The sequence below is a fragment of the Scleropages formosus genome, chromosome 18 (genome assembly GCF_900964775.1).
Source record: "Scleropages formosus chromosome 18, fSclFor1.1, whole genome shotgun sequence".
Taxonomy (NCBI): Eukaryota; Metazoa; Chordata; class Actinopteri; order Osteoglossiformes; family Osteoglossidae; genus Scleropages; species Scleropages formosus.
The window spans coordinates 25,928,875-25,948,789 of record NC_041823.1 but is presented as its reverse complement, the minus strand read 5'-3'; the positions used below and the strand labels follow the sequence as shown (position 1 = coordinate 25,948,789).

The 19,915-nt window shown below is 50.2% G+C and overlaps 1 non-coding gene across 1 annotated transcript; it reads left to right on the top strand.

The window, feature by feature from the left end:
• The first annotated feature begins 753 nt into the window (after positions 1–753).
• On the top strand, positions 754–835 carry trnas-cga (transfer RNA serine (anticodon CGA)). Its single transcript has one exon. It is a non-coding gene; the product is annotated as a tRNA-Ser (tRNA).
• The last annotated feature ends 19,080 nt before the right edge of the window (positions 836–19,915 follow it).

The window sequence follows — 19,915 nt, the reverse complement described above, 5'->3', positions numbered from 1 at the left end:
GTGGCAAAATCAGCCTCGTACGCTTGCTTTCCCTGCCTCCATCCATCTCTCCTTATCTACCGAGCCAGCTTTCAGGTTGGGCGTGGTGGCGCACGTCTGTAATCCTTGCGCCCTGGGAGACCGAGGCTGCTGGACTGCTTGAGCCGCGGGTTCCGGTGCCGTGGCGCGCTATGGCGAACGGGAGTCCTGGTGACGGTCAGCATCGACGTGGTGCTTCTTGGGGAGCCTGGGCGCACCAGGTCGTCTAGGGAGGGGCGAACCAACCCAGGTCGGTGACGGAGCAGGTGAAAGCCCCCGTGCTGAGCGGTCTGTGGGTTGCCCCTGTGAGTAGCAGCTGCGGTACTGCCAAGGTGAGACAGCAGGACGCAGCCTTTTTCGCCGCAGGAGGCGTGACGGCCACGTTGCCCACGCAGCCCAAAAGGGTCTGGGGGCATGCCCCGTCAGCTAACGGAACCCTGGTCTTCCACGTGACAGGTGGGAATACTCACCACTATACTAACGAGGAGCTGGCTGTGCCAATCGCTGCTCTTCCTTGGTGCCGCTCCAAAGCAGGGCGTCGCTCTCCCCAAGCCACGTGACGAGCCCTACCGCCAAAGTCAGCAAGGCCGAGCGGTCTAAGGCGTCGCGGTCCCCGGGGGGAGGCGTGGGTTCAAACCCCGCTTCCACCTCCAACGTCTTTGGCTGGTTCCCTTCGTCGCAGGTGTTCTGGCATCACGGGCAGAGTCAAGTGGGTTGGACTGCGAGGCGGGGGAGGTAGTTGTGGCTGAGCGGTTAAGGCGATGGAGTCGAAATCCATTGGGGTCTCCCCACGCAGGTTCGAATCCTGCCGACTACGCTCTTTGAGCACCGTTGCTTCGTGTACCATGGCAAGATCAGCCCTCTACTCTTTCGCTCCATCAATTGATTTATTTATTACCAGGTCGTCTAGGGAGGGGCGAACCAACCCAGGCCGGTGACGGAGCAGGTGAAAGCCCCCGTGCTGAGCGGTCTGTGGGTTGGCCCTGTGAGTAGCGGCTGCGGTGCTGCCAAGGTGAGAGGTGGCTTAACTCTAAGGCAAACCCAATAGCTATCTTTAACGTTAGACCGAACGCTATCCCTAAGCTTTTCCAATTCCTGTCCCCAACGCTCCACCATCGTCCCAGTCCCAGAGAAATCCAAGATTACGGGGCTAAACGACCGACCACAGACCTGCTGCTTTGACGTCTCCAGTCACGAAGTCATTCGAGAGACGGGTGTTGGCCCACTCGAAGGACATCAACGGACCCCTGCTGGACCCCCTCCTGTTTGCCTACAGGGCGAACAGGTCAGTGGATGACGCAGTCAACATGGGACTGCACCTCATCCTGCAACACCTTGACAGACCAGGGGCTTATGCAAGGCTCCTATTCGTGGACTTCAGTTTGGCGTTTAACAACATCATCCCAGACCTCCTTCAGACAGAACTGACGCAGTTTTCTGTGCCCACCACCATCTGTCAGTGGGTCACCTACTTCCTGACAGACAGACGGCAACTGGTGGGGCTGGGGAAATTCACTTCCGGCACCTGCACGATCAGCCCCGGCGCTCCTCAGGGGTGTGTGCTCTCCCCACTGCTCTTCTCCCTGTACACAATTGACTGCGCCTCTGTGAAGCTCCTCAAGTCTGCAGACGACACCGCAGTTATTGGCCTCACCCGGGACGGTTACGAGTCTGCATGCAGGAGGGAGGCTGAACAGCTGGCTGGCTGGCTGGCTGGCTGGCTGGTGCAGTCAAAACGACCCGGAGCTGAACACGCTCAGAACGGTGGAGATGACTGTGGAGTTCAGGAGAAAGCCCGCCCGCACTCCCCCACCCACCATCCTCAACAGCACCGTGTCAGCCGTGGAGTCCTTCAGGTTCCTGGGTCCTACAATCTCCCCGGGACCTGAAGTGGGACACCTATATTGACTCCATCGTGGAAAAAAAGGCCCAGCAGCGGCGGAAGTACCTCCTTCGCCAACTGAAGAAGTTCAACCTGCCACAGGACCTGCTGATCCGGTTCTACTCAGCTGTCATGAGTCTGTCCTGTGCACTGCCACAAACTGTCTGGTTTGGCTCAGCTGCCAAATCGGACAGAATTAGGCTGCAAAGGACGGTCAAGACAGCTGAGAGGGATCAACTGGGGCACCGCTGCCAGCCAACCCTTCGGGTCTTGTACGAGGTTAAAGATACCGGAAACTAGTATCCGGTACCTTTAACCTCGTACAAGACGGTAAATGGTGCTAGAGTGGTGGATGCCGCTAGATTAAATAAGACTTCTAAGAAAGTTTCCAGCTAATAATGATATTGTTGCTGTATGACAGCTTGAATTCCCAGCTCAGCACGGTGCGTCTTGTCCAGCCTAACCTTACCCGATCCCTATCCCCAAATACTTTCCCTGTTACCGAACCTAACCTTAACCCTAACCCTTTGCTGATCCTTATCACTATCCTTATCCCTACCCCTAACCTTAACCATATCCCTTAACCATAACCGTAACCCTATCACAAACCCTAACCTTAACCAAATTTCTATCCCTAACGCTAACCCTTTTGTACGGTCCCCTACACAGCCTTAGTGGTTTGGCAGTCAGCTAAACTCCCAGCCTTCGTACGACTCTGAAGACAAAGTGTTTCTTTCGCAGGCAGGTTTAATGGTTTTAGGCGAGGGGTGAGACTAAAAGACAAAGAAACGAACACGCAGTACATCAACAACCCAAGTCCAAATAAGTATACAAACCATAAAGCATCACAATTGGTCTAATGCACAAAAGCAAACATGCATTACTTAAGATAATCCTCAAAGACTCCCTCTGATTTCTCAAAACACTATCAGAGAACTTTTATACACTATTTCAGTAAGGTAACACCATCAATAACAGCTAACATAGCTACTCAAAATTATGACATCTTGTGACTATAACATTAATGAAGTGAAACGGAACTGAAACATACAGGCGCTGTTGCTGCAGGGTTGAGGATGGACGAGATCTGGAGAGATTACGAGGAGGAGGAGTTCACCACGTGCGCTGAAGAGAACAACAGAGCTACTTGCTACTTGCTACTTCCTGTCGGGGAGGAAGCGTAAAAGTCCCGGTAATACGAAAAATGTACAGGAAACCGCCAGTAGATGGCACTACCTCACATTTTGCCTATTAAGAACATGAAAAACAATATACCGCTAAATATGCTTGACATTCGCTCAAGCTTTAAACTCGGGTGATCATAACTGATTTACCAATAACTCACTGTAACAGCACACCTATATCCCTGTCCTTAACCTTAACCACATCCAAACCCTGACCCTATCCCGAACCCTGTTCTTATCCCTATCCCTGTCCCTATCCCCAAACCACATCCCTGTTTCAAAACGTGAACCCTAACCCCTTATCCCTCTCCTTATTTCGATCCCTAAACCTTAACCATGTCCCTACCGAATCCCGTAACCCTAACCCTATTCGTATCACTGTCCCGAGCCGTAACTACCTCCCAAACTTTGATCCTTATTCCCATACCTTTCCAGAACTGTAAACCAAACCCTAGCCATATCCTTATGCCTATCCCTAAACCCGACCTCAACCCCAACTGTAACCCTGTGCCTTTTCCCTAACTCGAACCCTAACCATATTCTAAACCCGATCGTTATCCTTATCATTAACCCTTTCCCTACCACTGTCCCTAACTCTAATTCTTTCCCTGTCCCTATCCGTTTCCATGACATTATCCCTGTTCTTAAAGCAAACCCTAAGCCTAAACTTAAGCCTATCCTTATCCTTATCCCTAAAGCTGTCCTCATCCCTGTCTTTATCTTTTATCTTAACCCTATCCGCATCGCTGTCTTTATCCCTCACCCTATCACTGTCCCCAGGCCTAACTCTGACAGTAGCGTCATTCAATTCACTTGAATGTATGTTCGTAGAGCGCTCTTCTCATGCAGTGACACAGTGTACTGGAACACAAACATACGGAAAATATATTTCCTTTCCCTGTTCCAGTAAGTGTCCCCAACCCTAAAGTAAACCTTAAGCCGATACTTACCCCTGTTTTTAACCCTAACCCCACCCCTGACCCTACTTCTGTCCTCAGCCCTAACTGTAAGCCTATCCTAAACCTAGCCCTTTCCATAACTCTAAACCCCATTAGTGCCCTCAGCCCTATCCTTATCGCTGTCCCTAACCCTGTCCTTATCCTTGACCCTACCCTACCCCATCCCTAACCCTATCCTTATCACTGTCTCAAACTCTAACGCAGAAATCCATTGGGTTCTCCCCGCACAGGTTCGAATCCTGCCGACTACGCCCCGCCCCGTGAGCAGCAGGTCCCGTTGTTTTTGCGCAGCGTCCCTTCACGTACCGTGGCAAAATCAGCCTCGTACGCTTGCTTTCCCTGCCTCCATCCATCTCTCCTTATCTACCGAGCCAGCTTTCAGGTTGGGCGTGGTGGCGCACGTCTGTAATCCTTGCGCCTGGGAGACCGAGGCTGCTGGACTGCTTGAGCCGCGGGTTCCGGTGCCGTGGCGCGCTATGGCGAACGGGAGTCCTGGTGACGGTCAGCATCGACGTGGTGCTTCTTGGGGAGCCTGGGCGCACCAGGTCGTCTAGGGAGGGGCGAACCAACCCAGGTCGGTGACGGAGCAGGTGAAAGCCCCCGTGCTGAGCGGTCTGTGGGTTGGCCCTGTGAGTAGCGGCTGCGGTGCTGCCAAGGTGAGAGGTGGCTTAACTCTAAGGCAAACCCAATAGCTATCTTTAACGTTAGACCGAACGCTATCCCTAAGCTTTTCCAATTCCTGTCCCCAACGCTCCACCATCGTCCCAGTCCCAGAGAAATCCAAGATTACGGGGCTAAACGACCGACCACAGACCTGCTGCTTTGACGTCTCCAGTCACGAAGTCATTCGAGAGACGGGTGTTGGCCCACTCGAAGGACATCAACGGACCCCTGCTGGACCCCCTCCTGTTTGCCTACAGGGCGAACAGGTCAGTGGATGACGCAGTCAACATGGGACTGCACCTCATCCTGCAACACCTTGACAGACCAGGGGCTTATGCAAGGCTCCTATTCGTGGACTTCAGTTTGGCGTTTAACAACATCATCCCAGACCTCCTTCAGACAGAACTGACGCAGTTTTCTGTGCCCACCACCATCTGTCAGTGGGTCACCTACTTCCTGACAGACAGACGGCAACTGGTGGGGCTGGGGAAATTCACTTCCGGCACCTGCACGATCAGCCCCGGCGCTCCTCAGGGGTGTGTGCTCTCCCCACTGCTCTTCTCCCTGTACACAATTGACTGCGCCTCTGTGAAGCTCCTCAAGTCTGCAGACGACACCGCAGTTATTGGCCTCACCCGGGACGGTTACGAGTCTGCATGCAGGAGGGAGGCTGAACAGCTGGCTGGCTGGCTGGCTGGCTGGTGCAGTCAAAACGACCCGGAGCTGAACACGCTCAGAACGGTGGAGATGACTGTGGAGTTCAGGAGAAAGCCCGCCCGCACTCCCCCACCCACCATCCTCAACAGCACCGTGTCAGCCGTGGAGTCCTTCAGGTTCCTGGGTCCTACAATCTCCCCGGGACCTGAAGTGGGACACCTATATTGACTCCATCGTGGAAAAAAAGGCCCAGCAGCGGCGGAAGTACCTCCTTCGCCAACTGAAGAAGTTCAACCTGCCACAGGACCTGCTGATCCGGTTCTACTCAGCTGTCATGAGTCTGTCCTGTGCACTGCCACAAACTGTCTGGTTTGGCTCAGCTGCCAAATCGGACAGAATTAGGCTGCAAAGGACGGTCAAGACAGCTGAGAGGGATCAACTGGGGCACCGCTGCCAGCCAACCCTTCGGGTCTTGTACGAGGTTAAAGATACCGGAAACTAGTATCCGGTACCTTTAACCTCGTACAAGACGGTAAATGGTGCTAGAGTGGTGGATGCCGCTAGATTAAATAAGACTTCTAAGAAAGTTTCCAGCTAATAATGATATTGTTGCTGTATGACAGCTTGAATTCCCAGCTCAGCACGGTGCGTCTTGTCCAGCCTAACCTTACCCGATCCCTATCCCCAAATACTTTCCCTGTTACCGAACCTAACCTTAACCCTAACCCTTTGCTGATCCTTATCACTATCCTTATCCCTACCCCTAACCTTAACCATATCCCTTAACCATAACCGTAACCCTATCACAAACCCTAACCTTAACCAAATTTCTATCCCTAACGCTAACCCTTTTGTACGGTCCCCTACACAGCCTTAGTGGTTTGGCAGTCAGCTAAACTCCCAGCCTTCGTACGACTCTGAAGACAAAGTGTTTCTTTCGCAGGCAGGTTTAATGGTTTTAGGCGAGGGGTGAGACTAAAAGACAAAGAAACGAACACGCAGTACATCAACAACCCAAGTCCAAATAAGTATACAAACCATAAAGCATCACAATTGGTCTAATGCACAAAAGCAAACATGCATTACTTAAGATAATCCTCAAAGACTCCCTCTGATTTCTCAAAACACTATCAGAGAACTTTTATACACTATTTCAGTAAGGTAACACCATCAATAACAGCTAACATAGCTACTCAAAATTATGACATCTTGTGACTATAACATTAATGAAGTGAAACGGAACTGAAACATACAGGCGCTGTTGCTGCAGGGTTGAGGATGGACGAGATCTGGAGAGATTACGAGGAGGAGGAGTTCACCACGTGCGCTGAAGAGAACAACAGAGCTACTTGCTACTTGCTACTTCCTGTCGGGGAGGAAGCGTAAAAGTCCCGGTAATACGAAAAATGTACAGGAAACCGCCAGTAGATGGCACTACCTCACATTTTGCCTATTAAGAACATGAAAAACAATATACCGCTAAATATGCTTGACATTCGCTCAAGCTTTAAACTCGGGTGATCATAACTGATTTACCAATAACTCACTGTAACAGCACACCTATATCCCTGTCCTTAACCTTAACCACATCCAAACCCTGACCCTATCCCGAACCCTGTTCTTATCCCTATCCCTGTCCCTATCCCCAAACCACATCCCTGTTTCAAAACGTGAACCCTAACCCCTTATCCCTCTCCTTATTTCGATCCCTAAACCTTAACCATGTCCCTACCGAATCCCGTAACCCTAACCCTATTCGTATCACTGTCCCGAGCTGTAACTGCTCCTTCCAAGCTCATTGGTAAATGACACTGTCACTTTAAGCATCCGCATGCTCGCTCTCACGTTCTGAGTTCTCTGGCTCTCTACTCGTATTATTGTTATTACTTTTACAGTTATTTGTTGTCATTGCTATTGGAATTACTCACTGTCATTGTCATTGTTTTGTTTGTACAGTATTTGCATTGCCTCTGTCTTGTCAATATTCTGTGGAGAAGCATTCAAGAAGAATTTCATGATACTTGTACACGGTAATTGTACCTATGACATTAACTTGAAACTTGAAACTTTGTATGTAAACACCTTGTCCAGCAGCCCTTAAGCCCTTAAAAGAGCTATGAATATACTCTTTACCACCCTCTGGTGGCAGACCACAGTGCTACACTTGATCTTAGACAAGAGACCAAGAAGCACTTCCCTACATCCATCATTTTAAACACACACTTTCTGAAACCACCTGTCCCAACCAGGGCCACAGCAAACTAGAACCTAACCCAGCAACACAGGGTGCAAAGCTGTGTTGGGGACATACCCAGGATGGGACACCAGTCCATCGCAAGGCACCCCAAGCAGGACTGGAACCCCAGACCCACCGGAGAGCAGACACAGGCCAAACCTGCTGCGCCACCATGCCATGCTAGGTCATTTTAAACACTTGTTTCAAAATGAGTAGTAATAGGAACTCCACCACAGTAAAGACACAGAGTCCCACTCATGGTTGAACGGCTATTTACATTGCCCAGCATTCTATATGCAAATCACAACTATTTAAGGGTCAGTACATCACTCCTACTCCTAAGGGGTTTCTTGAGTGGCATGAAATGTTACATTACTCCCTATTAAGAAAAGCCCAGTGGGGACCAGTCCCCAAAAAAGTCCCTAAGGTGACCCAATGTCCAGCTCTAACTCTATGAGTACCTCCAGTGGGAAGGGAGAGAGTTTTGAGTGTTGGTCAAGGGCATACGAACAACATAACATAAGCATTGTGATATTCACTGTCCCTGGCAGTAGTTATGTGCATTTTGGTTAAATGAGCAAAGACTCCAGTTGACTTGATCCTTTCAGCGTTTGCACAACTACACTGTACAGCACACAGTGTGAAGTCTGAAACCTGGATCACCCCAGACAACTCAGCCACACCTTCCACTAGAGAAGCTATTATCAATAGCGAGTGAGTGTAAAAGTGAAATGCGAAGCTTTAAAGATGGGGCCAGCTGTGTCATATGAAGTTTAGCATTTTTATAAACTCTTATTTGAGCTCCATGAAGCTGCCCCCCTACAAACAGCAGAAAAAAAGGAAAACACATTTCTTGTAAGTGCTAAGATTGTGCCGGATTGTGCCATTTCAAACCATGGTAACATTTCTCATACTTTTTCTGATGTTAGTGATTATATGACACGTTATTTCTGGTGATATTCATAATATGGATATTATGACTTCCAGGCTGTGTAACACTACTGCCTTTTACCTCTCCCACTTCACTCACCGGTCCATGTTGAGGGCGAACACGATCAAAGAACTGGCGCAGTTCAATGAACGGTATCACTTCCTCCCAGGTCGACACAACGAATGGAAAAAACCAACAATGTACAGTTTACATTAATTTTTTTTTTTTTTTTTTTTAAATTAACAATTAAACTCAAACATGTACAAATTCACTGCAAGTTTTCTGAGTCCTATGTACACAGCACATGTATTTTTTGTAACTCAGTGCCAACTTAACAAAAAAACATAATGAAATAAAAATGTGCTGGAAAATTGCTTAAAACAGATGTACATTTTGTGTATGATATAAAACAAAATTAAAGTGCAAGGTCTTACCTGATTGGGAAGCTTCAATGAGCAAATTAGAGTGAATTTCAGCAGACATGATACATATGGTCAATAACAGTGAGCTAATCTTTTGTCTAAAGAACAGTGTGTGGGCAAACCTCAATATGAGCATTCATCACAGTCATAATATTTGACATGTCATCCCATTTTTTCCAGTTGAAATCAGACCTTTTGGCAGTATGCCATGTAATAGCTTAGGACATTTTTAGTTGGTGGTTGGCAAAATGCTATGACACTTCTTAAAGTGAGGTGCTTCTGTCCCTTAAAGTGAAGAGGAGCCCCCGGGACACATCATTTTGTGCCACAGATATTCTTATGCGTCCTTCGATGAATTTTAAATAGTGAATAAGGAACTTGTCTACTATTCTCATAGGCAAAGCTTCATGCTCGAGGACAGAATCCTTCAGATTTTTGAATTCTGCCTCCACGCTAGAAGAACTTGCATTGAGATTCAACGTGTTAAACAGTGGAACCATTATCTGTGTCCAGAGTGGCAGATAACAGCAAAGCCTCATGACATGAGAAACATTCTCAGGTAAAAAATGCAAGTTATCTTTGTAACCACTGTCAATAGCTAACAACTTGCATTCTTCACACAAGTTTACCACCCATTCTTTTAGTGCTGTTGGGCATTCCTCGAGGTTTCCTTCACCTCCATCTCCTTCAAACTGTTCAGTGAATGGCAAAGCTTCACACCCTTCAACAAATCTTTTCTTCAGACAGATTTTGCATGTCTCAGACATTACAAGTTTTCCACCTTCATCGCTGCCTTCAGCTTCACATAAGGCAATTACACAAATTGCCTTAATAAGATCTTTAGCATCAGCAAGTGACACCGACATTGCGAGCTAGGCTAGAGAGCTTATACAGAACTGCTTTATGGACTCGGTATTTGCACACTCCCATGGCGTACCGGTGCAGGGCTGCAATGTGATGTTACAGGTCAGCGTGCTAGATGGGGAGCCTTTGGGCTCTGGGGTAGCGGAGGCACAAATTGAACTGATCAGCATGCAGGTTGAGGCTTGCCACAAGGAGGAGATAGTGTTTTTTCTCATACGGTCACCAGACACCCCCATCATCCTGGGGTTCACCTGGCTGACCCGTCACCATCTGGGCCAGTCCACCATGATGACGGCGTGATGGTGAACTGGTCCAGACCTGAGACAGTTAAAGCCCTACAGCGGTTCCTGGGTTTCGCTAACTTCTATAGGCACTTCATCAGGGGATTCAGTTCAATTGCTGCCCCCCTCACTGCGCTCACCTCAGATAAGAGGGTCTGGCTGGCCTGGAACGAAAAAGCCACAAGTGCCTTCCGAGAACTCAAGGGATGTTTCACGACCGCGTCTATCCTCCAACACCCCGACCCTGTGTTGTCTTTTGCAGTGGAGGTGGGTGCTTTGGTGATAGGAGTCGGGGTGGTGTTGTCCCAGCGGCAAGGAACTCCTCCAAAGATGCATCCTTCTGCATACTTTTCCCATAAGTTGTCCCTGGCTGAATGCAATTATGACATAGGCAACCTGGAGTTGCTTGCGATCAAATTAGCCTTGGAGGAATGGTGCCACTGGCTGGAGGGGGCGGTGCATCTATTCCTGGTGCTCACGGACCATCATAACCTGGAGTATCTGCAGTCGACGCTCTGACTGAACCCGCGCCATGCCAGGTGGGCATTGTTTTTTTACCCTTTTGAGGTTCACGGTGTCTTACAGGCCTGGTACCAAGAACACTAAAGTCAATGTCCTGTCTCCCTTACCCAATAAAAGACTCGCTGACTAACCTGCCAGAGCCTATCCCCCTGGAGGCCCATGTGGTGGCCCCTGTATGATGGCAATTCCTCCAGGACCTCCAGGTCGCACAAGCAACAGACCCGGGACCAATGGATAGACCAGAGGGTAAGGAGTACGTGCCCATCTGCATGCGCCCAATGCTGATGTAGTGGGCCTCTAGTGTTCTCGTCAAGGTGTAACAACCGCAGACTAAACACCAAGCTAAACTCCATTCAAGATAAAGAGACGAGTCATCTTTGTATTTTTTGAGACTTTACTGATGACTCCTTCACCAAGACATGGAGTGAAAACTGTGACCAAAATACAAAAAAAAATAAAGAAAATCACTTACAAAAATAGTCTATATCATTATATTACATAACAAAACATTATATACATGTGGCAAACATTAACATAACCATACAGCTTACATGTACATGTTCGTTTGTAAAAACATTCTTAGAACGTAAATTGTTCTATATTTTTCTGAAATAATTCTTAATATCCTAAGACTCTAAATGATGAAATCCAGTCACTTACGACATTGATTTCTCAGTCCTTAGCTGTGTATGCGATCAGATCCTTGTGCTGCTGGCCATGTGGCTTCCTTGCCTTTCCTGGTCTGACAAACAGGAAGTGATGCGCTTGATTTTTGAATGAACTTTATCGACAAACAAAAACATTACAAAACTCTAAAAATGAACTAATAATGTTTTCTAGACATGACAGGGCCCATGAGTCCCTGACCACAGGCCACCCTGGCACCCGCCAAACATTAGCCCTTCTACAAGCCGACTTCTGGTTCCTTTCACTCCCATCCAATGTTCAGGAGTACGAAGAGGCCTGCGACGTATGTGCCCAGGCAAAGACTCCGAACCTGAAGCCTGCAGGTCTGCTGGAGCCCTTTCCTGTTCCAACCTGGCCCTGTCCCATGTGGCGGTGGACTCCCTCGTAGATCTGCCTCCCTCGGACGGTAACACCTTCGTATTGACCCTCATCGACCTGTCACCTGATCCCCTGCCTAGGCTTCCTACCTCATTGGAGACCATGGAGGCCCTGTTCCACCGTGTCTTTCGGCTCTATGGTCTCCCAGAAGACATAGTATCGGACAGGTCCCCCAATTAACCTCCAGGGTCTGGAGGGCATTTTGGCGCAAGCTGGGGGTGTCGGTGAGTCTCACATCAAGGTACCACCTCGATGCCAATGGCCAGGTAGAGCAGCTCCATGAGGATCTTTGCTGTTTCCTCAGAAGCTATTGTTGCTGCAGACAACATCAGTGGTCCCAATTCCTGCCCTGGGCTGAGTATGTGCATAATGCCCAGCATCATGGCAGGGAACAGGCTTGGTGTGCTGTATGGGAGCACCTCCAACAGAGCATGTGACAGATGAAGCAACAGGCTGATCGGCACCGCCGCGCCCTTTCCTTCCTCCCCGGGCAGAGAGTGTGGTTGTCCATCTGAGACATCAAGCTGCAGTTACCATCCAAGAAGCTCAGCCCTCGCTACATAGGTCCATTCAAGGTGCTTCAGTGGGTCAACCCAGTGACATACCATTTACAATTGCCCGGACAGTGCGTATCCGTTCCACGTTCCATGTCTCCCTTTTCAAGCCGTGCTCTGCATCCCTCTTTAGGGCTCCTCAGGCTACCGGGCCCTCTCCACTGACACAGGTAGACGAGGCTCCCGCCTACTCTGTCAGGGCTCTTCTTGACTCCCGATGGCGGCGAGGGGGCTTACAGTACCTAGTGGATTGGGAGGGCTACAGGGTGGAGGAGCAGTGTTGGGTTCCCGCGCGGGACATCCTTGACCCGGTCTTGATCTCAGACTTTCACAGGGACCATCCAGACTGGCCGGCTCCCAGGCCCAGAGGTCGCCCCAGGGGGGCCCGTAGGACTACAGACTCTTAACTCTTGAATATACTGGACCACAGAGAGTAAGATCACTTACATCCTTGCGTTCCTGAAGGGTCCGGCAGCATGGGAAGGACACTCCCCAATCATCTATAGCACATTCAGAAAGCGCTAGCTCTCCGCTGTTGGTGCACGCAGCCAGTGATCGGCTGATGGAGATCCAGCAGGGGGAGCACCTCATGGCAGACTACGCACTTGAGTTCCGCATCCTGACGGAGCAGAGTGGCTGGAATGAGGCTGGCCTTCTGGTGAGCTTCCAGAATGGGCTGGCTCATCGGATCCAGTATGATCTCCAGTACCGCAGAGAGGACTGGACTCTAGACCAGTTTATTGAAACTGCGGTTAGCATGGACAGCCTGGCCCAGGACCATGAACCCTGTGCTTGCTGTGAAGCGCCAGAACCCATGTAAGTCCGACAGGGCCATCTGACCCCCGAAGAGCGACAGCACCGGATCAGAAACAACTTGTGTCTGTACTGCGGTGGTTCTGGTCATTGGTGCACATCCTGCCCTACCGGACCAGGACATGAGATTAGTGATCTCCACTCATTGAGTACACATCTAACGCCGCTTGTGCTGCTTACGTGGGGGGAGCACCAGGTCAGTGTACAGGCACTGGTGGACTTAGGCACATCAGAGTGCTTTATGGATATTGGCTTCGCAGACTCCCAACAAGTACCCAGGTGTGCTTTGACAATCAGTGCCTTGGATGGGCAACCTCTGGGGACCGGGGTTGTGGAGTCCAGCACAGTTCCAGTCCACCTGGAAGTAAGGGTCTGCCATAAGGAGGAGACCGAGTTCTTTCTTATTAAGTTCCCAGACAACCCCGTCGTCCTGGGTTTCCCCTGGCTAGTACAACACGACCCGGTGTAGTAAGACATGTCTGACTGTGCCATGCAGGGCCACCTCAGTGGAGTGTGCTGAGAACCCCCAACAGGGGGTGCTTCTGGCTGAATATGATGATCTTTACCAAAAAGATTGCGGAGGCACTGCCTCCTCACTGGCGTTGAGATTGCACAATCACCTTCTCCCGTAACCTGGCCGGGCTCAGCCCGAAGAGGCATCGTGGGGGGCCATGTGAGCATGGGGGTCGGGTGCAATGTATACCTGATGGCGGGAGGGGGCAGGGTGGCGCATGGCGTCGTAGCCCCTCGTGACGGAAACTGGCTCTTGGTACGTGGAATGTCACCTCACTTGGGCAGAAGGAGCTGGAACTGGTGCGGGAGGTTGAGGAATACCAACTAGAAATTGTTGGGCTCACCTCCACTCACAGTGTTGGTTCTGGAACCAAACTCCTCGATAGGGGGTGGTTCCTCTCCGATTCAGGAGTTGCATGAGGTGAGAGGCCCCGGGCGGGTGTGGGGATACTCACAAGCCCCCAGCTGGCTGCCATACAGTTGGAGTGTGCCCCGGTGGACAAGAGGGTCGCCTCAATGCGACTAAGGGTCGCAGAGAGGAAAACTTTGACTGTTGTGTGTGCTTATGCACCAAAGAGCAGTTCAGAGTATTCGGTCTTCTGGGAGAAGGTGGGTGGGGTTCTGGACAGGGCCCCACATACAGACTCCATAGTCCTGCTGGGGGACTTCAACGCTCACGTTGGCAATGACTGGGAAATTTGGCGGGGGAGGGTGATTCGGAAGAACAGCTTGCCCAATTTGAACCCGAATGGTGAAATGTTATTGGACTTCTGTGCTAGTCATGGTTTGTCCATAACAAACACCATGTTCGAACACAAGGATGCTCATAAGTGTACTTGGTACCAGAGCTCCTTGGGCCAAAGGTCAATGATCGACTTTGTAGTCGTTTCTTCTGACTTGAGGCCACATGTTCTGGACACTCGGGTGAAGAGAGGTGCTGAGCTGTCAACTGATTACCATCTGGTGGTGAGTTGGATCAGATGGCGGGGAAAACTGATGGACATACCCGGTAGGCCCAGGCGTTTAATGAGGGTGTGCTGGTAACAACTGTCAGAGGACCTTGTCCGGAATGATTTTAACTCACACCTCCGGGAGAGCTTCTCCCATGTCCCGGAGGAGGTAGGGGACATGGAGCCTGAATGGACCCTGTTCAAACCTCCATTGTGGAAGCAGCCAGGCACAGCTGTGGCCAAAAGCTTGTTGGTGCTAGCCAGGGTGGCAACCCGAGAACCTGCTGGTGGACAACGGTGGTGAGGGAAGCCATCAAGCTGAAGAAGGAGGCTTTTAGGGCCTGGTTGGCTCTGGGGACTCCTGACTCAGCAGACAGGTACCGGCAGGCGAAAAAGGCAGCAGCGGCTGCGGTTGCAGAAGCAAAATCCCGGGAATGGGAGGAGTTTGGAGAGGCCATGGAAAACGACTATTCTGGAACCATCCGGCAGCTCAGAAGGGGTCGGAGGAGTTTCGCTCAGGCTGTGTTTAGTAGGAGTGGAGAAACTCTGACCTCTCATGAGAACATTGTCGGGAGATGGAAGGAGCACTTTGAAGAAGTCTTAAACCAGAGTGACATGCCTCCCTTACAGGAGTCAGGGCCAGAGGCTTTCAGGCTCTCAGAGTCCATTTCCCTGATGGAAGACACTGAGGTAGTTGGTAAGCTCCACAGTGGCAAAGCACCGGGGGTGGATGAGATCCCCCCGGAAGTGCTTAAGGGCCTGGTTGTTGCAGGGCTATCATGGTTGACACGCCTCCTCAATGGACCTCAGGGACAGTGCCCTTGGATTGGCAAAGTGGGGTGGTGGTCCCTATCTTTAAGAAAGGGGACCGGAGAGTGTGTGCTAACTATCGGGGCATCACACTTCTCAGCCTCCCTGGGAAAGTCTATGCTGGGGTGCTGGAGAGGAGGCTCCGGCCGATAGTTGAACCTCAGATTGAAGAGGAACAATGCGGATTCCGCCCTGGCCGTGGAACAGTGGACCAGCTTTTTAGCCTCTTACAGATAACTGAAGGGGCATGGGAATTTGCTCATCCAGTCTACATTTGTTTTGTGACTTGGGGAAGGCCTATGACCATGTTCCCCGGGAAATTCTGTGGGAGGTGCTTCGGGAATATGGGGTACCGGGACCACTACTGCGGGCCATTCGGTCATTGTACATATGGAGCGAAAGCTGTGTCCACATACTCGGCATTAAGTCAAGCCTGATCAGTGTGGGTCTTGGACTCCGCCAAGGTTGTGCCTTGTCTCCACTCCTGTTTGCGGTTTTCATGGACAGGATATCAAGCCGCAGTCGAGGTCAGGAGGGCATTCTGTGTGGGAGTCGGAAGGTGACGTCTCTGCTTTTTGCGGATGATGTTGTCCTTTTGGCACTGTCACATGGCTGCCTCCGGCACGCACTGGAACGGTTTGCGGCCTAGTGTGAAGCGGTGGGGATGAGGATCAGCACCTCAAAGTCTGAGGCCATGGTTCTCTCATGGAAAAGGATGGTATGCCCCCTCCAGGTAAAGGGAGAGTTTTTGCCCCAGGTGGAGGAGTTCAAGTATCTTGGGATCTTGTTCACGAGTGAAGGAAGAAGGGAGCGTGAGATCACCCGCAGACTGGGAGCAGCGGCAGCAGTAATGCGGTCGCTGTACTGGACTATAGTGGTGAAGGGGGAGCTGAGCCATAAGGCGAAGCTCTCCATTTACCGGTTGATCTACGTCCCCACCCTCACCTATGGTCATCAACTTTGGGTAATGACCGAATGAATAAGATCGCGGATACAAGCGGCCGAAATGAGTTTTCTCCGCAGGGTGTTGGGACTCACTCTCCATGACAGGGTGAGGAGTTCGGACATCCGGGAGGAGCTCAGAGTAGAGCCGCTACTCCTCCACCGCAGTTGAGGTGGTTCGGGCATCTGATAAGGATGCCCCCTGGGCGCCTCCCATTGGAGATATATCAGGCACGGCCAACTGGGACGAGGCCCCGAGGTCGGCCCAGGACCCGCTGGAGGGATTATATCTCATAGTTGGCCTGAGAACGGCCGGGGATCCCCCAGGCTGAGCTAGAGGAAGTTGCGGGAGGACAGGGGCGGCTGGGCCTTTCTGCTCTCCCTGCTGCCACCGCGACCCTTTTAGGACAAGCGGGACAGAAGATGAGATGAGATGAGATGGGGTGGGGTTAGTAATTTTCCACTATTATAGTCATTAGTTCAGCTTTAGTGACTTCTTCTTGTTGTAGATGCATGGGTGAGTTAATTCCTTCTATCCTACTGGAACGGTTTCTTCATGCGGTGTTGCTATCTTGTCTTTGCATAGCAGCAGACCAGGTGCAGTTATTAATGTGTCCTTGCAGATGCAGCCTTAACACTGGGTGCATTACATATTACTGCAAGCAATTATTACAGACAATCCCTAATGCATAGTTTACAGGCGAACAAAGAGCCTTACAAAAAGTAATATGAACAATTGATGAAATTTTCTCTCACGGTTTTGTTTTGGTAGAAGGAGGTTTTGGGCTTTCCAGAACTAGTTAGAAACCCATGCTGTCTTCACGGTGCTCCATGGTCATGACAAACCCCAAAAGCATACCGAAAGTCAGTGTAAATAGTAGCTGCCGAATTTTCCGCCAACACACAGGCTCTTGTTAAAGCAAACAACTCAATTGCTTGTGCAGACCACATGCTGGGTAAGCGAATACCCTCCAGTAGGATTCCCTGAGCAGAGACCACTGCATAAGAGGTAGAAGGGCTACCATGTGGTAATTGCAAGCAAGTTCAAGTTCAAGTTTTATTGTCATAGGTACAAGTACCACGTACAAGTATCATGAAATTCTTCCTGAATGCTTCTCCACAGACTCTGGACAAAGACAGAGGCAATAGAAATACTGCACAAACAAAACAATGACAATGAGTACATTTTCAGAACCGCTTATCCCATACGGGGTCGCGGAGCCTACCCAGTAACACAGGGCGTAAGGCCGGAAGGGGAGGGGACACACCCAGGACGGGATGCCAGTCCGTCGCAAGGCAACCCAAGCGAGACTCAAACCCCACACCCACCGGAAAGCAGGACCGTGGTCCAACCCACTGCGCCACCGCACCCCCCCTGACAGTGAGTAGTGCAACAACAATTGCAATAAATAGCATTCATGATACATGATAAAAACATGTCATCTGCAAACATTTCTAATCCACCCTTGAGGTGAATGCCACTCAGGTCAGGTCGTGGTCTAGTTTCCACCTCCAGCACCTCCAAACAGCTGTGGTTTTGCCGTTCATCTCTGTGGATGGCAGCGAGGCAGGATTCAGAGTGGAACACCTCTTTAAGGAAACGCGCCAAAGTCAACAACGTATTCTGGTAGTGGGTCACCCGTGCCGGGGTCAAATGAGTTGTGCATGCTTGTGTAAGAATTGCCTGCACTGCATGGGGCACTCTGACTGCTAGTTCATGTATTTGCACCAAGTCTGCACAGGACAATACAGCTTCCACTGTGACCACCACAGCTCTCAAGCATGCTGGGAACATGGATGCAACTGCATCCAAAAGCTTGGAGTAATATGTGACCGGATGCTGCCTTCCACCATGATCCTGTGTTAACACCGCAGACACGAAACCTCTTTTCTCATCTACATACAGCACAAATGGCCTGGTGTATTCAGGAATCCCCAACTGTCAGGCTTGCTTCAAGTCAACCAAAGCAACTTCTCCTTCATCTGTCCCTGTCAGTCCATCTGTCAGAGAAAGGCTTTTATCATATATCATGTCAACCAATGTCTGGGTTTCAGGAGAACAAGAGCAAGGCAGAGAGTCCAGAGCAAAGCATAGTATTCAGAGTAAGGAGTCAAAAACCAGTAGCCAAGATGGCATCGTACAAAAGAATGGAGTTCCTGTTCGATGTAAGTTCCATCCTGAATGTATCATCTGATGGCACACCTATGTGCTGTGTAATATGTATAGCTTAGTTGCACCTGCTTACATTGTCAAACATTTAATTTGTTCAAAATGTGTGACAAATAATCACTCGGTGGGGAGAAAGTCCCTGATTTAGAAGAGCCCATTAAAAATTTGATTTCTATTCGAGAAATGGAGAGTTGGCTGGATTCGGTGTGTCCCGATGCCTCCATAGTGTCGAACTCAGCGTCGAAACTTACAGGCCCCAGTACAGCTAATGAGAAGCCGGGTACCCTGTCCTGTCACTGGGAAGCCAGTTTTTGTTTGTGCTATAGCCACAGCCAGTTCTTGTTTGTACTCTTCCTAAATTTGCACACATAATCTTGCGTGCATTTCCACAGGAGTGTAGGTGCCTACAGCTGTGGTGGCCCTGTGCCCTGCTAGCTCAGTTGGTAGAGCACAAGACTCTTGATCTTGGGTCGTGAGGGTTGAGCGGCTGTACTTCGTTAAAGGTGCAGCAGAAGGGCTGGTTTTGTGAGGCGTGAGAAATACGGCTTTTGCTCTTCAACAACTGGTGCCTCGCGAAATTTGTTGGGTTCCTTCACAAGCCAACAAAATCCATGGGGAACGCAAGCTGCCGCCCCCGTGTCCCAGCCCAGGACCTAGAGTGCTTTGGAGGGTGGCAAAAACCCTCAATGTGACTTCAACACTCAGCTTTACAATGCAGAGTCAGATGTGCTACCATTGCGCCACAAGGTCACTGCCACTTGCACTCCGCTCGTAAGGAAGTGAACGATTGGGCGGACCACATGGCTTTGTAGCGTCTCTGCCCAGCAAGCGGGCTAAGAAAAAGTTACATTTGGAAAACGCCGGGCTTTCAAACAGTAACATGTGGTAGCTCAAAAAGTAAACTCAAGTAACACTACACGGGGACTTGTTGCTCTAGCGGAATGATTCTCACTTAGGGTGTGAGAGGTCGCAGGCTCAAATCCCGTACAAGCCCTGTGACCTGCCACTGTTTTCTGTCCGTGCAATGCTTGCAGAGCCCTAACCTGAATGACCACCACCCTGTGGCACCCACATCAGTCATCATGAAGTGCTTTGAGCAGTTAGTCAAAGCTCACATCACCTCCTGACTGCCTGACACCCTGGACCCACTGCAATTTGCACATCACCAGAACAGATCTACGGAGGATGCTGTTGCCACTGCCCTCCATACTGTCTTTCTCACACCTGGACACGAAAGGGTCATAGGTAAAAATGTTGTTTGTTTATTACAGCTCAGCGGTCAATACCATTGTGCCCTCAAAGCTTGTCATCAAGCTCCAGGACCTGGGACTAAACATCTCTCACTGCTATTGGATCCTGGACTTCCTGACAGGATGTCCGCAGGTGATGAGGCTGGGCAACAACAAATCCTCTACACTGACTCTGAACACCGGAGCCCCGCAAGGTTGTGTGCTTAGCGCTCTCCTTCACTCTTTATTT